The sequence below is a fragment of the Cyanistes caeruleus genome, chromosome 2, assembly GCF_971803275.1.
Source record: "Cyanistes caeruleus chromosome 2, bCyaCae1.hap1.1, whole genome shotgun sequence".
Lineage (NCBI taxonomy): Eukaryota > Metazoa > Chordata > Aves > Passeriformes > Paridae > Cyanistes > Cyanistes caeruleus.
In genome coordinates, this window is record NC_141702.1 from 46269504 (window position 1) to 46294691 (window position 25188).

Genomic DNA, 25188 nt, shown 5'->3' on the forward strand with positions numbered 1-25188 from the left:
CAAGTAAAAATATACTTTAGGCATCCTAGGAACAGTCAGTTTCTCTACAGAGGCATCCATAGCACTTTTAATCCATAATTTCCATTCTAGCCTGTGAAAATAATGAGTTTTATTATTCCCGTCATATGTCCTTTCTGAAGATGCTGGGAGGGTGTGGGAGAGGTAAGAGAGAAAATCAGCTATCAGTCACCACTTGCCAAGAGTAGATTAAGCACTCAGGAGTTGTACATTCACATATAAATGTCTCAAGGGAATTTCATTTATTCCTTTTCTCTAGCTTATATTTTTTTTCTTCCTGTCCTGCAGCCCTTGTTACCACTGCTCTCAGTCACCACCTGCCTTCAGCAGACAAGTTGGACAGTAGCAAACAATTCTGGATTTTCCCCCCTTTCATCATGAGAATTCATTTGGACTCTCTTTCCCAGACCTCAGAGCATGCCTGATTCCTGGGAGCAGAACAGAGAACAAAAATAGAGTTAATCTTTAGCACCGTGATAAAAATCACTCTCTCACACAGACAACTGGAGAGGGATTTCAACAGAGCTGTTGTGCCAAGCACCTGATAGCAAAACCTGAAACTGCTGCCAGCCCACACCTTCCTGCTCACAGACACAGCTCGCTCAGTCTCCCCCCAGCACTCCTGCTTCTCTTCTAAAGTCTAAGTCACCACTGAGCAAACCCTCACACCAAAACACCTCTCTTTCCATGACAAAGACACAAGCACAGCCACATTACAGGTGGGGTCACCTCATCTCCCTTTCTGCTTTTTTTAATTGAAAAAATAGTCGTGAAAAGCACATTAAACAATCGGATTGGAGAGATGGCATAGGAAGATGGGACACATGGAGATTTAATGGCTTTGGTGCAATCTAAGAAGCCACCAAGGAGCAGGCGGGCAGCTGGGAGGGGAGGAGGGGGCAGCAGGAGATGTGGAGAGGGCTACCAGCAGCTTGCTCTCCCAAAGCCAGAGAGCCAGCTGGCAGCTACATGTTGCTGGTTGTGTGTGGGCTGTATACTCTGTGAGTATAACAGAGGAGATGAGCCTTTAGGGGAGGAGCTGTCTGATAAATCATTAATGAATGAAAATATGAAGTAATCAGTCTGCCTGGGAGGCAGAATCATCTAATGATGAGGATGATGGACTAGGAAGCAGGAGATGAGGTTCCTATCTCACCCACAAGACCGCTGGCACACGAGCTCCTTTTGCTGTAAGAAGATACAGCCACTTCCTGACACTGAAGGGCTTCTCTCTTAAAGTCAACACAGAAACCCCATGATCTAGGTGATAATAAAATTTACAGCATCCTTTGTGGAAACTGTACCCCCAGCTTCTCTTTTGTTGCAGGCAGTGCACAAAGAACCAATATCCCTTCTCAGAGACTGTCTTCACTAAACCAGATTTTTTTAAAAGCAATAACAAAATCTAGTATGACCTTTCAGCAGCACCAGTGGCATTTAATTTTAAATCGATTAACTACACACACAGTACTAATTACCCATGGGTGGGTTTTTTTTTTTCTTTTTAGCAATCAGACTACTGGTTGGAAATGTAATGGTATGTCTCTGTGTGAACAGGGACACTCTGCTTTCTCTGTTCTCTCTGAAATGAGGAGGAAAACACTTGAAAAATGATGTTTAAAGGGGCATTTGTGTTTATGGGGATAGCTGCAGGGGCACCAGACACATGCAGTCAGAAAGTGATGAGGTTGATAGGGGACGGGGCAGGAGGTTAGCACAGTTTCTTTTGCACAAAGACCCAGCAGAACGTGTCATGCTGCACAAAATCAATACAGCCTGTGCATGAAAAAGAAATTGTCAGGTTTGTACAGTTCTCAGGCTTATCTGGAAGGATGCTCACAAAGGTGATTCTTGATTTTTATGAAATCTTTAACTGCTCTCTTTTCTCTGTCTTAAGATCCCTGAACATTCAAGGGTATTATTTAAAAGTAGTATTATTCTAAAATAAACGCAATCTGGGATATTATTTTAAAATAAACGCTGAAGACACACATGGCACAATCTGAAACCGTCTAATATTGGCACATTTGTGGGATACAAGGTGCAAGGGGGCTTTATCGTCCAACGTACTTGAAATGTGATTTTCCAGGGTGAATGATGCATAGATTGCAGCAGAAACCATAAATTGAGGACACATATGGCCATGACAGAGCCTTTGATTATAGAAGCACAAACAAGCACCTAAGCAGATCTTTGGTTTTTAACTACATACCTATTTGTGGTGCTGAAGTCCAGTTTAATTATTCTGCCAAACATTACTGAGCCACAAGAAGTTTATTACAGTTTATGGAAGAACCTGCTCAGGCAATTTTACAAGGAAATTGCCTGTGCCTAATCTAATTGCTAAGAGGTAGCTAAAATTACATTAGTCCTGGAAAGACTAAGAAACAGGAAGCTCCTAAAGGTTCAAGAGGCATCACAAGGCTGTTCCTGTAAATCACAGCATTGCAGATTTAAGGATGAGATCCCTGGAGAGGCTCCCAGTCACAGTCAGACACTGTTTTTCACCCAGAACAAACATAACACAGGTGAGATGACTTACAGCACATAAAAGTATGATTTCTCACATACTTAAGCCTTCTTCTGGTTACTGAATACATTTACATAGTAAGTGGGGTTTGGAAATTACCCACTGATGAGATAATACAGATTTAAATGATCTGCAGTGTTAGTTTTTTCTACTTCCAAGCTTTAGCAGCCCTTGCAAAAGATTTAACTGGGGTCCATTGAAGAATCCTATTTCTCAAGGTTTTGTTTAATCATAAGATAAGCAACACCTATAAAATTTAACAAATGGATTAGGATGGCTTAGATGTTTCCAGACTCTTGCATGGTACTAGCATGTAATATCAGAAGGAATTATTTCTGTAAGTTACAGCAAGTTTAACTGGAAGTTGCTGGACATGTCAAGCAAGCTACAGTTAGGCTTGTTAACACAGTAAATGCGTCATTACCTGCCACATAATCACAGAAATACCTTTGGAGAGTCACTTACTACTTTATGTCTTGCCAAACTAACCAAGAACAGATTTCTGACAGCACCAACAGCTACTCTGACACTTTACATGAACCACCATGATTTCAACTGGCATACAGCCTGTTGTTTTGCTCATGTGTCCTGGGTTAAAAATAAAAGCAAAAAAAAAAAAAAAAGAAAAGAAAAAAGGGATTTTAAAAATCAGCTCCCTTCACACTCCCCCGCTCCACTGACACAGAGGAGCCTAGGGCAGATGACCTGGACTCAGAATGGTTAAATACAAGAAAGGGCAAGTTGTGAGCAGACAAAGCAAGCTCCAAGGGCATTTCTCTCAGACTTTCACAGTTTTCTGGTACTTCAACCATCCCTGACTTGCAGAGCATATTAAATTTTCTGCTCTCACTGTCCACTATCATTAGAGAACTGTCCATCAAAAACCAGACTTCTATGAGAGCTGGTTAGAAAAAACCTGATGAAAATATACAACTAATTGCCAGCTGTGCCTAGGGTGTCTTCTTCCTCCACCCTGAAACAGGAAAATGGTTATATATTTTTTATTGTGCTTTTACCCGTGGGGTTTTAAATATTTTTTTAAAATGTTATTTTATTTTTTAAAAATTCTTATTTTCTCTTCTTGTGTTAAATAGTCAAAGAGAGTTCTTGTCTGGGTGACAAGCAGAAGCATCTCCAACCCAGTGGAGCCTAAAGCCACACCATAAAGCTCCTGGAATTTATCCCAGACATAAGAGATTCAAAAGAGCATGGCAAGACATTGACTACATTTATGAGTAGCTTCAAAAAGGGGAGAAATATTCTGGGGGCAAAAAAAATACCTTGAGAATTGCTGGTTACAGTGGAAGGAGAACATTTGACACAAGTTGATAACTTGACACAAAAATTCTCCACACAGCAGCACTCTTACAGCTCCGACTAAAGCAGGAAGGTGGCCTGGAATGGTACTGGACTCTCATAGTATTGAGCAAGAGTTTTCTTAGAGAAGAAGAGGTGGTTAAAAGTGACAGCTTAGGAATTTTTTATTTCTTTAATCAGAAGCACAACCAGGGAAATATTTAATACAGTAATAGAAACTATTGATGTTAAGAGAAATACTTCATACAGCAATTAGAAGACCCCTGCAATACAAATGACTTTCAGTGCTGTCTCAAACATATGCCTCAAAACAAACCCCATCATTTTCTTTTGATTTCTGGAAACTTAGAAGTGCTGTAAAAGGGGTCTTGCAACACCAGAGTAACAGCCTGTGTTTCCCACAAAATTTAAAATACGGGTGTCACGTACATTCACCCAAATCACACATGCAGGAAAGTATGGATAAAAGCAGATGCAAGTTAGGGGACCTAAACTGGGTGGTGAAGCAAAAACTGATGTGAATGTGAGCTCCCCCCAAAGACCACTGGCTGTGCACAGCAAGCAGCTCAAGTGCTTCCTCTCTCTGCCTGGAAACGGAGCTCCTTCCTCAGAGCTCTTCCCAACACTTCTGAAGTGTTCTCAAGCTGGGCTGCTTTTTGCCAGCTATGTAATACATAGTCCCTTTGCAGACTGCTGCAAGAGATGTTAGCTGAGGGGTGCTACACCTTTTGATGAGCATAAACCATGTGAAACTGCTCAGAGCACGGCAGGAGCCGCAGCTCCGTGCAAGACTCGCTATTGCTGATCGGAGCCAATGGCATATTCCACACGCGTGATCAGCCAAGTAACTGCGTCTGGATAACACCTACACCACGTGCACAGGGTGACACACACATGGAAGGCACATGCTGGACTAACACAGAAATGGTGAATATGTTCATAGCAACACGTAAGAATTCTGTTTAACACTAGTAACATAGCTTGTGTCTTCAGCATGCTCTTATTTCCTTGGGGTGAGCAAAAGGCTGTTGCAAACAGCCTTGTAGTTCAACAAAAGCTTTCCTTCTGCTTTGTCAGCTTTGATTAGTGCTCTCCCTTTTTCTCTGTCATCTGAAACACTTGGCTTACAAACAGTCTAATCTGAAAAAGAAAACGAAGACACAAACTGTAGTTTACAACTGTGCCTGATAATCCCCCAACACTATCTAATGACATACAGGAAAGCCAGTGGTTAAACTCAAACTAAGCCTCCCTGTGTAATTACAGTCATTTAGAGGGCAAAACTTAAGAGAAAAAGCATTTAAAGAAGCAAATGGAATGATCTTGGGCTTCTACAAAGGCATTTAGCAGATACCAAAATAGTCATAATGGGTATCTTAAAAATAGGACAGTGGGTATTGTATCGTCTTCCCTGCCAAAAAGTATGCCCCTTCACTTGTACACAAATTTCTTTCCCCATGTTTTGATACATTTGGCATAATGACCATGGTAGAAAACAGTAAGAAGTCTACAGCAATTATCAGCTGTCAGTCTCTGCTTTCTGTATGTCTAAGCATGCATTTTGAGATACCCTGCTCTATAGATAGAGCAGAATTTCCTGTAACAGATCTTTCACCAGCCTCTGTCTGACAAGAGTAAAGACATGTAGTGGCCTAAATATTTCTCATCAAAGGATGCAAATGGAAGGAAATAGGGGAAAAGGGGATTATGTTTGATAGTAAATGGAATGCACAGAGACACTAATTCCTTAATATTGAGGAATTAGCAGAGAAGGAAAAAATGGACAAAAACTCTTAAGTGTCACGCACAAGCAACAAATATAATGGAAAATGAGGACTTCCCCAGACTGATGATTCTGTCCAATTACAGCTAACCAGACTCAGCACCCCTCAGTAACAGTCGCTGGTGACTGATGCAATCACTAGCTTAAAGCACACTGTACTTCAATTTGGTGTAAGTTCCCACTGAAGAAAAAGACAAACTTATAAATTTTGATAAGCAGCAAAAGAAGACAAGAAATGACCCAAAATCCTTTTTCCATAGTGTACAATTGAAGTTTCTTTCACATAGAGTCTTCTTTCTATGTAGCATCTTAACTGCATGAATGGGAATGTTTGTTAACCAGGGATCAAAGTAGTTAACATTTCAGCTCCTATTTAACAATCTATGTCTATTTTTAACTAATAATTTTGCAAAGAATCCAAAATGTCTCATGCTATTTTTATCCTTCTGCTTGTAAAGTCACTACCCTTAGTTATCATGATTTTGCATAAAACAAAATACAAGGTAAGAAACACACTTCAATTAAATAACAGCACAAAACTTATGTCAGTAAATCAATGATATCTCAAATCACAGAATCACACAGAATCAATTAGGTTGAAAAAGATTTCTGAGATAGTTGAGTCCAACCTATGACCAAGCACCACCATGTCAACTAGACCATGCCACTAAGTGCCACATCCATTCTATCCTTAAACACCACCAGGGATGGTGACCCCAGTCTATTCCAATGCCCAATCACCCTTTCTGTCAAGAAATTCTTCCATATGACCAACCTAAAGCTCCCCTGGTGCATCTTAAGGCTATGTCCTCTCATCCCATGGCTTGTTGCCTGGAAGAAGAGGCCAACCCCCACCTGGCTATCACCCCTTTCAGACGGTTTCAGAGAGTGATGAGGTCCCCTCTGAGCCTCCTTTTCTCCAGGCTGAACAACCCCAGCTCCCTCAGCCACTCCTTGTATGACAGGTGTTCCACACCTCATTGTCACTATCCCCAAACTCTACTCAGTCTAAAAGCTCCCTAATAGGCAAAGCCTCCTCTCCTTCCTTTCCTGTCCTCTCTGAAGAGCTTGTAACCATCCATTGCAGAACTCCAGTCACGCAGGACATCCCACCATGTTTCCATGATGGTAGCCATGTCACAGCTTTCCTGGAAGGTTGTTAGAGGATGCAACACCACCTGGTAAGATTAGGAAGACTAAAGCTCAGCACAGCATTCAAAACCCTAGCAGAATGAGATAGTAGATTTTGTATTTTTCACTACTACCATTGCATGACACGATCAAGGATGGGCACAATATTCAAGGCTTTTCAAGCTTTTGCCGGAGGAAAAATTTCAAAGCAGACTTCTCCCTGTCTTGTAATACTAAACAGGCTGGGCAGGAGTGACATTTACACAGTTGAATCTTTTATTATTTTCTTTTCTTAAAAACAATAGCAGCAATATGACTTTCTATATTATGTAGACTCCTAGAGGTGAGTGCTGAGCAGGTATAAAGGTCACCAGGACAAAATGCTATTTATGAGAATGCTGTATAAACCTCTGTTAGCTCTGAGGTTTTCAGGGCTAACATGGACACAAACTTGTCATGAATTTAAGCTCACTGGGTACTTTCTAAAAATCACCACCAGTGAGTATGTCTTGGGAAGAGCTGACTATTCCAGACCAGTGGAGGCCGCAAAGTGAATGTTGTTTCCCACTGCTAGCAGGGCAGCTGCAGAACAATGTGGAGCACTCCCTAAAAAAGAGCTTTCCACCTCAGTCAATGGAGTGTGACACCTCAAGCAGTAATCTCCCCCATCACTGAGCACTGGCCTTCAGGATCCACCCATCTTAATTTTTATTTCAGAATGGGTATTGTGATACAGCACTGCAGGCATTCTCAAGACACACATTAATGCATGATCCTTACACTAGTTTCTGTTCTTGATTTTTCTGGATTGCGTCCAAGGCTTTCTTTTATCTCTGAGCTTAGCAGAATGATAATATAAATAACTCAATGTCCAAAAATATTCAGCTTTGGTAATCTGCAATGAGATCTCTCCTCTTCTTCACAATCCTTTATATGCAGTTTCATTACGTTTCTGTCAGATGAGTATTTAAATGAGCGGGAGATGAAGAACTAGAGCAGTGTGCTTATACTATGAGATGGAAACAGACACACTTGTACCTGGAGATCCATACCAAACTCTTATTGAAGAGATCACTTGCCTATATGCAATATATTTAGTGCCCAACATAAAACTTCAGAAACAGCACAGAGAAATCTCCTAAACAAATCCACTGATACCACAGCATTCTGTATCACATACACATGAATTCTGTCCTCCACTTAGTTTCAGAAACCTCCACTGAACCTGGCTGATAAAATAATCTCCCAAATGACTGCAACTCTAAAATCTATTAAATCCATGAAGTATTGATGAGGCAGAATTAACGTTGAGAAAATTACTTTAACCATCTCCTTCTTCCTGTATTTCATAAAAGAAACTACAGAAGAAAAGCAGTGCTGTGGCTTGGACTGCAAAATACAGAACAGTTAGGTCAGGAAAATCTCCATCTGTCTGCACGCCTTAAACTCTACCTATAGATCTATTTGTCATTACAACACTTATTCCTTTAGTAAGAGTAATATACAGAGAAATGGCCTGATCTGATGCCCAGAGATCATGCTCTCCTTTTTTATTCCCAGATATGATCTATATCTTGCACACAGCATTATCAGGCTCTCTCTACAGTGTTCCTCACTCCCTACGCTGAGGGGCTCATTAGCTGTGGGTTGAGAGCATTGCCTACTCAGACCCTGTTGCTGCCTGATTATAAACTTGGCACAAACAGATCCAAGTTTGGCAATATTCTCCACACTGGGTGTCTGCTGGGAGGCTTTTTTTTCCCCTTGCTTTGTTGCTGTTTTGGATTTTTGGCATGATGTCAGCCAAAATTTTTCAAGCTAATTCTGAAGCAAGGCATGGGAAACTGGAGTGATTTATTCATGTGAAAAACTTCTGGTAGCTCCTTGAACAGCTCGAGAGGTTTTGTGATTTGGACCATAAACTTGCAAGGTGCCAAGGTGCCAACATTTTTGTGTTTTGATCTCTGCAGAAGACTCCCAAACAACCAAATTACTAACCTCTTAAAAAATAAACCTTAATTTGCATAAGCTCACTAAGGAGGTGATGCTTCCTAGCAACTAAATTCCCTGGAGATCCCACCTACAATGCTCCAGGATCCCACGACCAGTTGGGTGGCACCTGCCTGCTTGAAGCTGCAGTTACACTGTAAGTGACCAGAGCTGGTCATGAGAGCACCTGCAAGGCTGTTCCACATCTAATTCTGAGCTCCTCAAGGGCTGGATAGTTCTGTACCAGGTATGTGATTGTACCCAGCTCTCTGCAGGGAAGGAAGGGGAAGATAAGGTGTGAAACATGCCCCTGTGATGGAACAAGAGCTTTTGTATCAACTAAACCAATGCACATACAGAAAAGAGCAACACTGATGTAACACTCCCTAAGGCAACATCTGAATTTTCAAAATTTAATGTTATTCTTTTAACAGAGCAGCTGGAAGGCTTATTATCTAGATTAAAAAAAAAAACAAACCCAAACCAAACCCACAACCAATTTAGCACTTGCTAAACCCTATCATGGATATTCAAGCTGCTGTAACACCATGACCCACTGCAAACATCTTCACCACTGAGCCAGCCAAGAGAGCTGGGAAATACAGTTGTGTGAAGTACTCTGTTCCATCTGCTGTTTTAACTGTGCTTCCCTATTTCTTCTCTAGTGGCTACAGCAGTAGAGACATCCACATAGATGGCCCACAGATCAACTCTCTTTTGCTGAGTAATTCCAACAACTGGATCACCTCAAACATTGTGGGGGGGGCAGGGAGGAAGGGAAAAAAAAAGCTATATTAAATGAATTACCAGTGAAATGTAGGAAAATTGCAGACACTGAGCCACAAAGATCTCTTCTGCAGGACACTGGAATGTAACCTTGCTGTGTAGGGTTATCTGATTTAATAAACTGAACACAAGTGTAACAATGCTTCACAGACAGAAGACTAAATCCTATCTGGTTGGGACTGGACACATGCATCTCTGCTCAGGGGACAAACCACATTCCTCAGAAATCTTATGGACCAGATTTAACATTTACTACACCCAGCAGCATCAACATCCGTATCTTCTGAACGGATTAGACTGGAAGAAAAGAAACAGACTAAAATTGAAGGAATTACAAGCATAGCATAGCAAATCTTGGTAAGCCCCAAATATATCAAAATGTTCAAGCATTTCCCACACTTTCCTTCCTAAAGGAGAAAGATAATCTTCAGCCCTTAGGAAGAGATAATGAAGATATGCAACAGAAGAACACTATGAGGCACATCAATGCCCAAATGAATGACTTCAGAAAGCTAAAAGCTGCTAGAAATAGGACCAAAATGCACCAGGTCAGCCCTAATTACAGAGAACAGCTAATAATTTGGGCAAATCCTCTTGTGGGTATGGCAGAATACAGGTAATAAAGCAAAAGTCCCCACAGGTTATTTTTGTAGTGAGAACACAGATAATACATAGTTGCTCTGTAATAATTTCTCTCAGAAACCTGAGAGGTGTGAAGAATTACCAAGAGCAATGCAATAGCATTTTTGGTAGACATCAGGGATATAAATAATTGTACCATACAAACTGGACACCCAGGAATGCATAGGATATCATAGTCTTTCTAAAGGCAAACAAATTTACCATGTGTAAAGATGCTGAAAATTAGGTTTTCTATAATTACTTAAAATCAAAGCAGCCATTACCTACTGTTTTTTGGGGGTTTTATTTGTTTGTTTTTCTTTATTTGTTTAAAATAAAGAGAGAAGAAAAACCTGACTTCAGGGGGAAAAAATCTGAAAACAGCAGATGAGTGTACTAGCAGAAACCCAAATTTTCCTTGATATATCTGACCTACTGATATAATAACTGGATCCATTATTTAAGATATGCAGTTGCTTCTAGTCTATGGAAAAGTGTGCAAATAGAAGCAAAGCATCTCAGATTTCAGCTGAAACATCAGAAAACCCTCAACTTGGGAAGGTATCCCTGCCTAAATTCAGAGGGAAAAGAGCCATGGACTCCCAGGCCCTGAGATACACATTCAGCGTCAAGGCCTGTGTTTGAAGCATTCACAGCTTTTCTGAGAAGAGGAAATCTGTAAGAAATGGACAAATTCTCAGTTGCACACCTGGTGCAGAAAGATGCAGGTCAGGTTTATGGTACAGCAGTCCCTCAGTTCACAGCTTTATCCTGCCCTGATCTTGATGGCTGTAACCAGCTGCAGGGACAGAACCCCAAACTGTATCGTGTAAGTCAGGCTTGGAAATACAAAAAATGTCATGAAAAGCAAGAGTTTCAAGGGGAGCATGGACTGGCAAACAGCAGTTTGACTGTGGGAAAAAATACAACAGAGATCACCTCAAGGTTTTCTGTCCTAAATCAGTCAGGCTTCTTGTGACTCTCTGTGATGTGGAAGGGTGGCTGCCCTGTGACCACCTTCCACATGCCACATGCAAACCTGCAGAGCCACACAAATATCTGCTCTGACATCCACACGGCTGCTTTACAGAAATCTCATCAAATGAAGGGTCTTCCTACACTGTCATCAGCTTAGCTGAGGGAGTTTTAAATTCAGCCAAGATTCCCCTCCCAGCATTCAAGTATATGTCTCTAATCAGCTCTTAAATCCATTATGAATTTTTGATCTAGAGGCTGCATGACCTTTTCTAGGACTTTGATACAAGATGAATAAATAACTGCTGAGCCTCTGAGCTATGTCAAGATAAATTCAAAATGTCTTCTTGATGTCCAGTACTTCTTGGATTCAGTAGGTTAGGGACAGAGGCTGGGCAAAAATGTTTCCTTGTCTTATATTTTTTGCAATTATTTTTAAACTCTCTGGGAATTTGTGGGGTCAGAGATATTTCAGAGATCCTTACATATGAAAAGCTCAAGGTCACTGGTTATTCTACCTCAAAATAAGATGTTGCAAACAGTTTGAAGTGGGAAGAGTGAAAAGAACAGCTGTGAAAACAAACAGAAATTGCACTCTGTTTATGTATTTTAATGGCTGCAGGAAAACAAATTTTAGAGCAAAATCCTGGAGCACAAACCCAGCTCCAGATAGATTTGAAAAAATTCCACAATGTTTACAACCCGGCAGTGAGAATTGCCTTTTTTCATTGACTTACATCACTGTAAGTAAGTGAGGAAAGCTGGCAGCTTTCAGGTGTACCAATTTATCAGCTAATCCTGTTCCCACATTTCAAAATTCAACCAAGTCAAGCAGCCATGCTCTTTGAGTCTGAATGCCAACTACATGTTGAGAAACATTGCCCAGGTGGAACCTCTGTGAACCAGATTGTGGTTTTTTTTTCCCCACTAGCAAGTTTTCTGCATCTGCATCACACCACATTTCCATAGAGCCACACAAAGCAACTTTCCTGATTTTGAGGTCTTCTTTAAGACTTCCCTCTCAGAGGCAGAGAGGATGCAGAGTTCGCACTGACAAGACAGCGAACAGCAAGAAGCAACAAGAAAGCACTTTTTTGACTCTGAGGATGGTCAGACATAACAGATGCCCAGAAGGGCTGTAAAGTTTCCAGCCAGTTGAATTTTGAAAATCAAATCCCTGAGCAACCTGACCTAATAGGACCTGTTTCAAGTGGGGGTTTGGACAAGACAACAGTTTGTACAAGTTTCCTGGCAGTTTTGTGGCAGTTTTTTCCAACCAGGATTGTTCCATGATTCTAAGAAGCATCCTGCTTCTGTCACTTCCCCCTTGCTGATCTTGAACTATGCTCTCTTGTTAAGGTCAGCCATGGAGACTAGGCTGGCCTCAGCTGAAGCCTCTTCGAAGGAAAATTAGAACACAACCATGTGACTATCAGGTCTGCTGATAAACTTTTTTCTTTGGTGTTACATAGCATCACTATTTCCAAATAGTTCTCTTCTTTCACCTGTGAACTTTGTCACACCCCACACAAAGTTCAGCCAATCTGTAAGGAATGGAAGTGGACAACTTTTAGGATCAAAATATCACTACTACCACCAGAAAGAAAACTAGATATAGATCCTGCCCTCTTTTGTAGTGAAGTCACAGAGTTTTGTGGAAGTCACCACAAAATCTCATGGACTAATGAACTCATGCTCTGATCTGTGGCTCATCTATGCCCCCACAACCAAATTCTAGTTTTAAAATTGTTGTTTGTATTTCTCATAGGTATATAGATACAAACTTACAACATTCACAATTGTCAGAAAAGCTGATCCAAAGAGAGAAATTAATTTAAAAGAATGAGCTGCAGCAGGGCTTACCCAGGTACAATTGTGCAGGACTTTTGATGTGTTTGTCTGGTTTTTTTGTGAAATTCTGGGCTTGACTATCCTATCTTTTCCTGTCTCTAAGAGTAAATGTTCTGCAGAAAGCTAAGTGATCAACATTTAAACATCTGCTAGCTAATGCAGATCTTTCTATATGATGTAACAAGATCTAGGTGCTTTTAAATGGTAGAAAAGAACAAGTGTTCTCGCAGAGCCAGTCTTTAATTTTCAGTTTTCTACCCTGCAGGCTACCTGACTCTTCTGCCAGTGGAGAGAGTAAGCCAGTTTCCATCTGCAATCTGCACATTCTGCCTGGAGAAAAAGCACCAGCCCAATACCCTGCTTGGCCAAGGGAAAACAGGGACAACAGTCTTCTGCTGACTTGTTTCTTTTCCCAAGGGTGATTGATTGGTACTATCCAGAACTGTGTATATTGACTGTCTCCTAGAGGGAAAAGCAAGATGAGTCCACAAACTGCTCCAGATCTGCTGCCTTTATTTTTTGCAGGTTGGAAGAGCTTTTCTCTGAATTACTTCCCTCTAGTTGGGACATGTCACTAATTACCTCACGCTCTTCTCTCTCTCCTTCTACCTCAGAGTGGTGCAGCTCAGCAGCACAGACACATGATGTGCCATATTCCCAGAGCACTGAGGACCAGAGAAGGCTGTTGGAAGCTGATGCCTCTGGAAGTGCTGCATACAGTAGTCAGGCAAGCAGCAAAGCCTGTCATCTGGTGTGGAAAGGAGGAATAGGAAAACTGGTATAGCACACATTAACTATCTCCTTATCTCTCAGACATAAGCAAATCCATTCTAGTTCCACGTGGCAAGGATATCAGTCAGATATTCTGGGAAGAGATGGAAAGGTTGTACAGTGACTGGACACCCCCATCACTTTGGGAAATATATGCTGCCTCTGCATTACTTTTGCTCCTGATCTTTTATACAGCTAGCATGCTTCTTTTGTACCCCTCATTTAGGCCTTTTTATTTCTTCTACTCCAGGTTTTAGCTCAACCACTCTTCAGCAGAACGGAACAGCTACAAACACAATAGGCAGATGCCACTGGAGCAAATGAAAACACATTCCTCGCCCTGAGGCCCAGCATGCTGTTCTCTGTCAATGCTTCTCATACTGTGAGTCTCCCTACCAGAGAAAGAACACATATCATCAACTGTATCTCTGTATTTTCCACAGCTAAAAAAAAAAAATAAAAAAAATTAAACCTGAAAAAATTTAAAACAATCTTTCTGAAATTCTCCTTCAAAACCAAAATTGATCAAGACAGCACCACTTACCACAATTTCCCCTCCGAACAGAGCAAGTTCACATTCACCACATTTCCTCACAAATGGCTCAAAAACATGCCCTGTAAAATAAGAGAGAAAGGGGAAAAAAATAGTAAGTGCCTGGAACACCACAAATTTTGTTACACTTTTTTCTCTCACTACTGACGTTTATCACCAACTTCCACCATTTCTCCTAGTTTATGGAAAGAGGTAATTGGATCTGAACCTTCACAACTAATTTTTGAATTCCAATAGTATTATGCAAAATATTAAAATAATTGCAGGACTCCCTCAGACTGCTCAGACACATCACTGTCACTGACATGATGGCTATTCAGACTCCAGAGAGACAAGGTCAACAACATGAAACGCGCAGCAGCTCACAGCAAGTGTGCCAATTATTTTAGAACCAAACCTAAAAAAAAAATTGGTCAACCCCGTATCCCTAAGTCATTTTGTTTTAACAAACTGGTTTTGGAATTGGATGCACGTAGGTTCATGACAGCCTCCTTGTCTGAAAACTACACAAAGGGAAAAAGGGGGTTGTGCCACCCTTCATTTTTAGACTGTATTAATTACTTGGCATTCTCTAGGAGAACAAAGAGGGAGAAGAAGGAAGCCAACACAATATCCAGCTTGACACACACTAGGGCCTATTTGAAGAAGATGAAGAGCAAAAGTGACAAATGCCATCATTTTGCCGACCCCTGATTAAATTTCAAATGACAGCCAAGCCTTATTTTTCCTTGAGGCAAAATCTTTGAAAGAATAATTCGTGGAGCACAGACTAACAATGATGTTGAAACATTTAGTTTGTAAACTCCTAGAAGATGGAGGATGCAGAGATTCTGCTGGTGGCTCAGCATTGGGAGTGGTAACTGTGCAGCAAATGGAGAAGAGCACAATCTTCAGCGCCCAGGTGTCCATACTTGTGAAGCCGGACTAAATTTGAACTGCTTCTAGGTCCCATTCTCCCTCAAGTACGTGGCTGAACTTTCCACCAGAGAGGTGTCTGTGAAATTACTGCTGGATGAGTAACTTTACAGCTATACACAGATGACTTGTGTACTGATCATGAAAACCTGCCTCAGCTGCAGAAACAGCAACTCTTGTGCCAGCACCTCTCCTGAAAGATGCTGCAGGCATAAACAGGAAACAAAAGGGGAATGGCTTCTTCAATCAAGTTATTTTTACTGGTCATCATTACATAAAAAGCAGTTATGAAATTAAAATTTCTCTTAAGGAATAACCAAATAAACATTCCTCTAAAACATGGAAACTGAATCACATTGCTCTAAGTCCCAATTAGCAAGCAGACGTCTGGTATTATAAAGTTCAGACTTCATTTGAGTGGAGGGCTCAGGGTGGGGAGAATAGATAAAAAAAAGCATCATTACAAATCAGAGGAGGATGTTGTGAGAGATTTTAGGAACAGACATTTTCTAACAGAAAAGTACAAACTAAGCATCTTCTCTGCTTGCTTTCTTTGTTTAGCAGCTGAGGAAAAGAGTGGGCATATCAAGGAATAAAGAAAAAAAAAAGAACACCCCCTCCTCTCCCATCACCTTTTGTACAGCTTGGCAGAGTTTATGAAAACACTGAAAAAAAAAAGTGGGTCTTAACTGCTTTGCTCAAACTCAGGGAAGGTGGTTATTATTCCAGTGCCATCTATTTCCCTCCCTTGCTTCCAGGCATTTGGCCTGGAAAGAAAACATCAAGTCAAGAAACTCTACTTCTGCCTCTGAACTAATTGGATAAAATCTGCATGCAGAAAAGTTAGAAGCTTAAGAAATGAGCCAGGTCCAAAAAAAATCCAATGGCACCTCAACTCTGGATTAGCTCATTATTTTCTTCTACACCATGAGACTGATTTAACAATTTCTTCAGAGGAGTGACAAATAAGGAAACTCTGTACTCCATGCTGCTGGTCCCAGGAATACTTGAAAGACAGGGGCTGGCACCATTGCCAAAAGGGGCTGAACTCCCCCCAGCACTGGAGGCGGCCCCAGAAACCCTCCCTTCCTCTCTCCCTTCCTCCTTCACCCCAGCACAAATGCCTGTGCAGCAACCAGGATTAAACCAAACTAAGGAAATTCTTCAGACAAGTTTGCAAAGTGACTAAAATAAAATAAAATAAAATAAAATAAAATAAAATAAAATAAAAAATAAAAAAAAGGAAAAAAGTCTGTGCTGACTCTAGGGTAAAAGGGAGGAAAAGACAGAAAGGATGGACCAAGAGTTACATGTAACATTCCCATGTTACAGCATGGGAATGCAGGCAGCTGCTTTAATATATGCCAAGGGAGTCATCCAAGCCCTTCACTGAGATCATGTATGACAAAAACTAGCAAGAGGGCTAGGGAAAGAGGTGTCTGGTTAAATCCAAGGCAGACACGCAATTTGCCACATCTCTAGCCTAGCAAGATCTTCAGAACTGTGGGGATGGCAGATAGAAAGCTTGGGGAAGCTTTTTGCTTGATTTTAGATGACAGTGAAAAATGTGCTCTATCTCTTAGGCTACATAGGAGAAGAGAGGCGTGGAGGTGGAACAGGAAGGGAGAAGGGAAGGGAAGTATTTTGCTGCATAATTGAGGGCGAGGGCTGGACATAGCTTGCAGACTAAACCAAAGATTATTCACTCCTTCCTCGTGTTCAGTACTGAACTCAATTTTAGTCTTAATGATTTTCATTCTACCCAAAAAATGTAGGGGAAATATTCCTTTTCTTGAAGGTTTTGGTTCACAATACGTATCTCCAAATTTTGATGAGGACTTTTCTGAAAAGCTTTGCTCACTTTGGAGAGTACAGCATAGGATATGCAAAATAAACCAATACAGGCCTCAAGGCACACCAATATAGGCTTCTTTTACAAACAGTACAAAAAGATAAAGGAGGTAACAAATGGCTTGTCTAACCAGAATCCAAATGAAAGCTGTCCAAGCATCTCCTCCTGCGTGGCAAGATACAGAAAATCCTTAGCACACCAATGGACACAAAAAGTTGCGCTGAATCTCAGAGCGACATGATTTGAAACATTCAAAAAAAGCAAAACACTTCTGGGGGATAATCAGAGTTATTATCTGCCAGGAACAGCCTTTTCCTGTAGGCAGCACGAGCTTCAACAAACTGCCACCTTCTACCAAAAATGCATATCCCCCTCCAATATATGTAACATAAGTAATGTTACATATATATCGGCAGGGTATTTACTCATAGTCTTGTGGAAAATTACTTTCTTTTCGTAAAGAAAGAAGTATTTTGCCAAACAGAATGTGGCAAGTAGCATAACTAGACATCATTTTCATCTTTGGTTGCATGACATTGTCTGCTTCACGAGACAACCTCTATTTTTCCTCGTCAGTTTTTCAGATGTGTTTTTGTCAGTTCATACTGGGATTAGAATTAAGTTTATTACTACTGGAAAAAGAGAAATCACTCTAAACAGACATGGTAAGTACTTTTCTCTCAAGCCTGCACTCCCAAATCTATCAGCACTCACCAATTTCAAGGATCTTTGGATCAAGTGCATTGCGGATAATCCTAGATGTGAACCCACAAAACTGATTGTTCCTTGGAACAAAAACTTCAGTAACAATTTACCCACCATTGAAAACAGATAACAACATGACTGAAAGCATAAAAACAGCCACAACGAGGGTGCTGGTCTGGTACATGTTGCAGTTCATATGAGTTTCACCCAGCTGGAGGAAGTGGCTGGTTGTAAGTGGTCTCACATACTTTTCAAATGCTAGTAGATGCAATTGAATTTATGGCACTCAAACACAGAAGAAAACCTACACAATTATAAACATCTGTCAGTTTTCTATTAGCAACATGCTTCTGCTGCTCTTTTTTCAAACCTCAAGTAGAAGCAGGCATTCCTGGTGCTTGGGCTGCTTTCTTACTTGGCAGAAACTGGGAAGATGAAGTTTTTCGTGCTGAACAGTTTACAAAGGAACATGTCTGGATCAGGATGTGTAACCAGTAAATGAGCTGGATCCACTTTGTAAAGAAAATGTTGGTTAGTCTCTCCAGAGTAATAGCCTGCCTTTTTCATCTGTTTCAATGCCCAGTCATGCTCATGTTACAACACATCATACCATATAGATTTTGGGCCACGAATTGGTCCAGAAAGTACATTTCAGTGGTAGGTTACTAGGACTTTGCTCTAACAGTCTTGAGTTACCCTTTTCAGACTGGCTGAGGATTCTGTCACCCAGGACTCTGCTGACATTGTGTTTGAACAAATCTATGAAAGCATACAAGTTTCAGTTTTTAATAGGGTGCATGCTGCATTTCCCACCTATTCCCAATATCTAAGATTTGTAACCCTACTAAAACCAAAAAGCAAGCAACCAAAAAAACCTCCAGCTGACCAAAACCAAGAAACCCTTTCTAGAAACAACACTGAACAGAAGGAGAAAAACAATCTCTTACATGCTGATTTTATACAGCCAGTTTATAAAGGAACTGCACATCTTAACTTACATAAAATAATCCTTTACTGTGCAATGCCAGATCACATATAAAGAGCCCTTATCCTGTGAACATCTGAAAGCTTTCCAACAATAAAACATTTAAATTTTAAGGGAAGCTTATAGGCTTGTTCTTACACAGAGACAAAAGCCTCCCTGTTAGCCTGAAACTACCCCTTTTCTAAGTGAGGTCCCAGATAGCTGGCACACGGTATGAAAAAGCCCGGTCATCAACAGGCTTGGGGAGAGATAGCTGAGGGCAGAAAGAGGGAGCTCCCAACAAAATCTGCTCTTGCAACAAGTCCAGACACAACCCTGGACAACAGCAAAGGGGAAAAAACCACCAACCACCAACACCATTAGAAGACTTACACTAAGACACTACTATTCTCGTGGTTTGTCCTCCCATGCAACAATGCCAAAACTTGGAAAGAGGAGAGTGGCTATGGGACAGGCATTCTGCATTTTTTCATGTGAAAGTCACTGGGTTTCTAAAACAGTTACTGGAAAGCTTCCGCACGCGCAGGATGTAAATAAGGATAACTAGGTCCCTCTGTTAAAGGAGTCCAAAAGTAGTTTAGTAGTTTCAAAACAAGAACGTTTGCCTGCACCATTCAACTTGTTCCTGTCTAAAAAACACATCTGCCCTTTCCATTTGGAGCAGAAGGAACTCAGATGCAAAGTCACCACTGCAGTGGCAACAAGTCTTAAGAAACAGGAAACGTGGGAGGAAAACACCGGGAAAACACAGAGGCTTTGCTCAAACTTTTTCTGATTTAATAAAACAGAGCTATGAAGAGAAAGAAACCCACAAACTGTGCTAAAAAGCAAAAGGTCAACTGCCTCTTTTCTGTGACACTTCAATCTCCTCACACACTGGCTATCCTGACTTACCTTTAGCAGATGCAGCTGCTGTCAGCTGGTCCCCATGTTGTGCCAAAGCAGGCTGCTCGCTCTCCTTCACCCTGGGCTGTGACACTCACCCAGGCAGTTCAAGCCCCTTGATATTGCCAGCTCAGTATTGGTGATATCAGCACCTTTCCCCTTTATCTACTTTCCAGCTGGATAAACTAAACAAAATCTTCATTCACAACTCCTGTTCCAAGCATCAGCTTGGCTTTGTTACACGGCAGAGCTGAAAGCATAAAGCTGGGATCTGGAAACACAGCACCATCCAACCAGCCACTCCTGCATGGAAAGTGCCAGTACAGGCAGAGAGTGTGGGTGTGTACAGAGACCCAGCAGAAGCAGATGCAAAGAAACAAAAGATGCGAACAGCTTTAAGAAACCCTCAGTGGGACAGCCGGTGGTTACCGTGAGCAATGACACAGTGAAGCCACTGGCGACAGAAAGGTGATCGCAATGGTACTCGTGGCCCATTCATAAATCCTGCCTTTTGAAAGAGTTCTGGGAAGAACCCAAACCCGGTGGCACCCCTACAGTCACTGCACTGCTGGGGAGAGAAGCAAGGGTGCAGCTCCGTGTAAGCCGAAAGGCAGCACCTGCTGCGCACAGCTCGGCCTCCCCCTGGAGCTGCCCGTCCCTGGGTCCTGGCCGTGGGAAGCCACAGGGCTCAGCAATCCACAGGGAAAGCTATTAGCAGGCTCAATACTGAGTAGGCACTCAGACTGAGAGTGTTACATATGAGAGGCATGTGATTGTAGCAGCACACTTTAGTTCTCTGAACAGTAGAAAAATTACTTCATTAATTACGGGAACAGCACTTGCGTTTCTATTTGCAGAAAAATGAGAAGTACTAAGCCCCGACACAATTTTTTAAAAAATAAATGAATGGAGACCATACTCCTAAAAATAGACTGAACTCTCTACCCCTCTGAGCTGGCTCCTAGAAATGCTGCTGGGCGTCTCTGGAGCTGAGGGAAGGCACAGGCAGACAGAGATGCAGGGACATGGTGGCTAGAGCCAGTGCTGCATCCCTCTCCTACACCCTCAGCCTGCTCATCCTTACCTGCCCAGTATCCCAGCAGCATCAGTGAAACACTTCTATGGCCAGAAATAAGCCATCACATCATTAAGCAAGTTAAAAAAGACAGCAAGGGGAAAAAACCCCATGCATAATGCAAAGTTTCAGAAGCTTTTGTTCTAATAATTGATTTTCCAGTTTGTTTCGAAGAAGAAAATGCTTTCCTTCTGAAGATACAGGACTGACCCAGAAGGACCTTTAGCAGAACTGGCTAAACAGTGTATTTACATAACTTCTGGAGAAGCAGTAAAGGCCATTTAGAAATGCAATTACATTGCAATGCAAATGTATTTTTCTTATATACAAAAATCTGCTTTTATAAGCAATTGTTATTATAAATAAATTTCCCCTTCCCCTTAAGCGAGCATCTTAGTTATACAATAAATATTTTTGTGCTTTGATCAGTGTGGAAGGTTTTAATTAAAGGACATTATTTCCATGACATTCAATGAACAGATACATAGAGAATATATGTATAGAATATATATGCTAGTGTTTCAACATTACAGGACCCAAAATGTCAGCCATTCCCATTGTGGAAGAAATCATTAAAAATACACACATGGGAACACACAGTCTCAAAGTCCCAGCAAATTTACTTCAAGGCTTTAAAGGTTAAAAGAATTCAGCACAAGTATCTCTTAGGACAAAGTAGGGGCTTTACTAATGGCTTCTTGCAGTTCAGTCAATACATGCATTTAGCTAATTTTGAGTGAACCAAATAATACTTATATCTGGTACATGCAATACTTTAATGGCTTGATCGCTTCCTATTGTGGTTTCACAACTGCTGTAATTCCAAATTGTCAGGGAGTGAAAAGAAAGCATGACCCAGTCTGCTGAGGGGGAAGGCAAGGCAAATCTTTGCAGAAGCTGCTCCGCCTACATGTGTCACACCTCCTGATGTGAAATATGAAAATGTTGAAAAGAGGCTGAAATTTTGCAAGAATGTAGATTTTATGTAAAATGTAAAATTTGTAAACCTATTTCTGTATCAAAGAAGTCCCGTGATGTGAAAAGTAAACAGTGCAAGAAAAGAATATACCAACATAATTGAATACAAACAATGAAAATGCTGCACTGTAAACTAGTTATTAACTACAACAAGCTGAAAATAAACTGTTTCCTTTTTGCCAGTTTCACTTTAATCTTCTGAGAGGCAGGAAAGGGGGAAGACAGGAGGAGGCAGCAGTTTCAGACTTGTGGAGATTATCAAATCCCAGATCGGATGATTAGAGCACAGCTAAAAAGAAAACATCCTCTCTCCCCACCTCCCTCCCTCCCCAGAAAGGAAGCACAGCCTTTAGGACCAATCTGTAGTGTTTGTTTGCTGCTCTTTAAGGGATTACTCTAGAGAGCATTTTTCTTAAGATGTTCTTATCTCTTTCTGGAAGTTTCAAAATAAACAAGAGTACTGGAAATAGAAGAACAAAAAACTCGACTTTCTGGTTTATTTTTTTAAATAGTGAGACAAGTAAAGAAAATAAATAAGGCCCTTCATTGTCAAATAAGACAAAACGGAAGAGAATATAACCTTTACATCTGAGAAACGTTGCAAAATGTAGGAAAAATCATCAATGGGCTGAGGATGGGGATAACTGAAAAAAAAGGAAAAAAAAAGGAGGGCTATCCCTCATGCTACTTCACTGATTAGTGACTTACTTTAATGATGAGACTTCATGTTGCTGGGTTCTATATTCAGGAAATAAAATAAATAAAGAAGACCAACTGAAAAAAATTACTGTATTTTGACAATTTACCTTCCAAAAACACCCTAAACAACCAACCCTGCTCTCTAGTGGCTTCCAAAAAAGACTCTCCCATAGTGCAAACAGGAAATTAAATTCCCAGGACAACACACTAGAACTATGAATGAAAAGATTTTGCACTGATGTAATGCTTCAGCCTCAAGCTTTAGATAAAGTCTTTATTCTTTCACACTGCCCTTAAAGACAACAGGTTTTGCCTCAGAAAGCAAGTGTCCTGGTGTGAACCAGAAAAATATAAGGTTCATGTAATTCCAGGACTGTGCTACATTAATATAAACCTCTTTGCAGCACAGAAGCCACACATAAGCATTAATTTTGCTGAAATATTCTAAGGATTTAAAATGTCATTACTATTCAGTACGACCTCCCTACTTTGTCTTTTGTTTTTCACGATTAAGGAAATGCCTGATGAGTGGAACTAATGAAACTGAATTTCCAGCTGATCTGGACTTGTGATTCTAACTTTACAATGAGAGCCCTTCCCACATTGTGTCCCTGGTGCCCTTGGCTCTCCCATAGCCCCAGATGCCTGGTACCCAGTCACATTTACTGCACAAGCCCCGCTGCAGTCACTGCTCAGCTGCTCCAGGGGTGTCTGCAGCACCCTGCTCCTGCTGCCACCATGCCCATCCTCTCCAGGCAGCAGCTCGTGCACCCAGAGAAAGAGCTGGGAAGTCAAATGCTGCCCCTGAAGGTCCCTCCCTGGCTGGAGACAGCCTGCAAGCTTATAAAGAGGAGGACTGGTGTACAAACACACTGAGTTAACAGCCTAGCCCCCACTTCCTCAGGAAACTAGGCTAAAAAATCTGGTTTTTCTCTTGCTATGCCCCCCTCCTACACCGTGCCAACTATGTAGAGGCAGCTTAAAAAAAAAAAAAAAAAAAAAAAGAGTAGCATAGACATAAGGCTTAAGGGCCTATATCCCTACACAACATCTGGATTTCTGTCTCAGACATGTTTCAGAAGTGTCATTGATTTCCTGTTTAATATTCATGTATAATTGCTGCACAAAGCCAGCCTCCGCTCAAAGAGTGATACATTACTCTCCTGTCCTCCAAGAAGATCCTTAATGAGGATATTCTGGTTTCTTGATATTCAGAGACCTTCTGCTGGTATCAGCAGAAGACTGGCATATGCTCGAACACACAGCAGAAGGACAAGGAGAAGTCAGCTCTGCCCATTCAAACAGCTACAGGATCAAAAGGGACCTCAAGTGACCATCAGGGTGGCTTCCCTTCTCGAGGCAGCAACACCTATACTTATATTATTCCTTTTATTAGGCCACCTGACCTAGCTGGGGAAAAAGAGATGTGCTTTGAGGCTCACAGTCTCTTCCTGAGCCTGAAACCTCTCCCCTGTGTCACCCCGGTCCAGCCCTCAGACACGCCAGTTGGTCTGGTAAGATCCCTGCCTGCACACCCTGCCTTCCTTCCATTGCCATGGTTACAATGCTGCTATTACCGTGCATGTTCAGCCTATTTTTAAAAGCCTGCAGTGACAGGAGATGCTGGTTAAGGCCTTAATCTCAGTGAGGTCTAAAATTACAATGAGTGCTTACTACTTGTGCAAGTGCGGCACGCTGAAGTCTGAAGATGGTGGTGAGCTGCTCTGCATTGCCTGCTTCCCAGACAAAACCAGAACATTTTAAAGGAGAGACCTAAAGGACAAGAAGACAGTAGTCTTGCTGATATTAACTGGGTGGGTGAGGTCAGCAGAAAATCTGCAATGATGGGTCAGAAAGCAAGTAGTGCACTGGAGGAGACAGGCATCACAGGAGGCTGGAGGAGAAACATGCCCTCTTGGAGCTGGCTGACAGATGGGAAGTAGAGAGGAAGGGAGGGTCTTTGGTGATAAAGATAGGCACCTTGTGCTGAATGATGAAATCAGCAGAGGAGTGCATAGGGAAGGTTACACTGCTAACAGATGAGGAAATGGGATACATTCCTTTTGTAAAGACACTCTGGACAGAATTATAATTTGAAGATGCCAGAGAAAAGGATGTTGCAGTAATTCAAGACAACATGTGGGTGCTAAGATGTGAATTTCACCTGTGTGGTGCAGATAGCACAGGGCATTTATTAAGAGGCCATATGCAAGAAGAATCTGCCAATCTCAGAGTTTACTCAGACAGAGGGAACTGAGAGATGGACAGACTTCAGTCTGGCTGAGGGACACTGATGTTGTCCATGGCAACAGCAGTGTGAGATAATGGGGGGAGAGGAAGGTGGAGGGAGGAAGGGAGGTATCAATGGCTAACTGTTTAGTCATGCTGAATGAAACTTGATGGCTTGGTATCCACAAAGAAGTGAAAAAAGACTGATTGAGGTTATAGCTCATATATATATATATGTGTGTGTGTGTGTGTGCAAATACATATTTGTATAAACACATATTTGCATCTATACATGTAATAGCTCTAAATAGCTCTGTATGCAATGGAATCAGAGATGAAGCTGCAGTCAGAATTGGAGTAGAGAAAGAAAACAGCCCTGTACTCCCTGACATAAAAACAGAAGCAGAAAAAGGCCTTTCTCCTTATTTTTTTGGTAGCATCGGTAACAAAGCTTGCAATAGCAAAATTCTTGCCTGCTAACCCCCTGGAAAGTTCAAGCAGTCAAAAAAAAATTAGCACCATGACTGCATCATGCAGCTC

The 25188-nt window shown here is 41.4% G+C and overlaps 1 protein-coding gene across 7 annotated transcripts in view; it reads right to left on the bottom strand.

Moving 5' to 3' along the window:
* The window catches only part of FYN (FYN proto-oncogene, Src family tyrosine kinase), a 138251-nt gene that overhangs the window by 63953 nt on the left and 49110 nt on the right, over positions 1–25188 (bottom strand). For all 7 annotated transcript variants that reach the window (XM_086876846.1, XM_086876843.1, XM_086876844.1 and 4 more), the window contains exon 2: positions 14317–14387. The gene's annotated coding sequence lies outside the window, so the exon portion shown is untranslated. The remainder of the gene's footprint in view (positions 1–14316; positions 14388–25188) is intronic.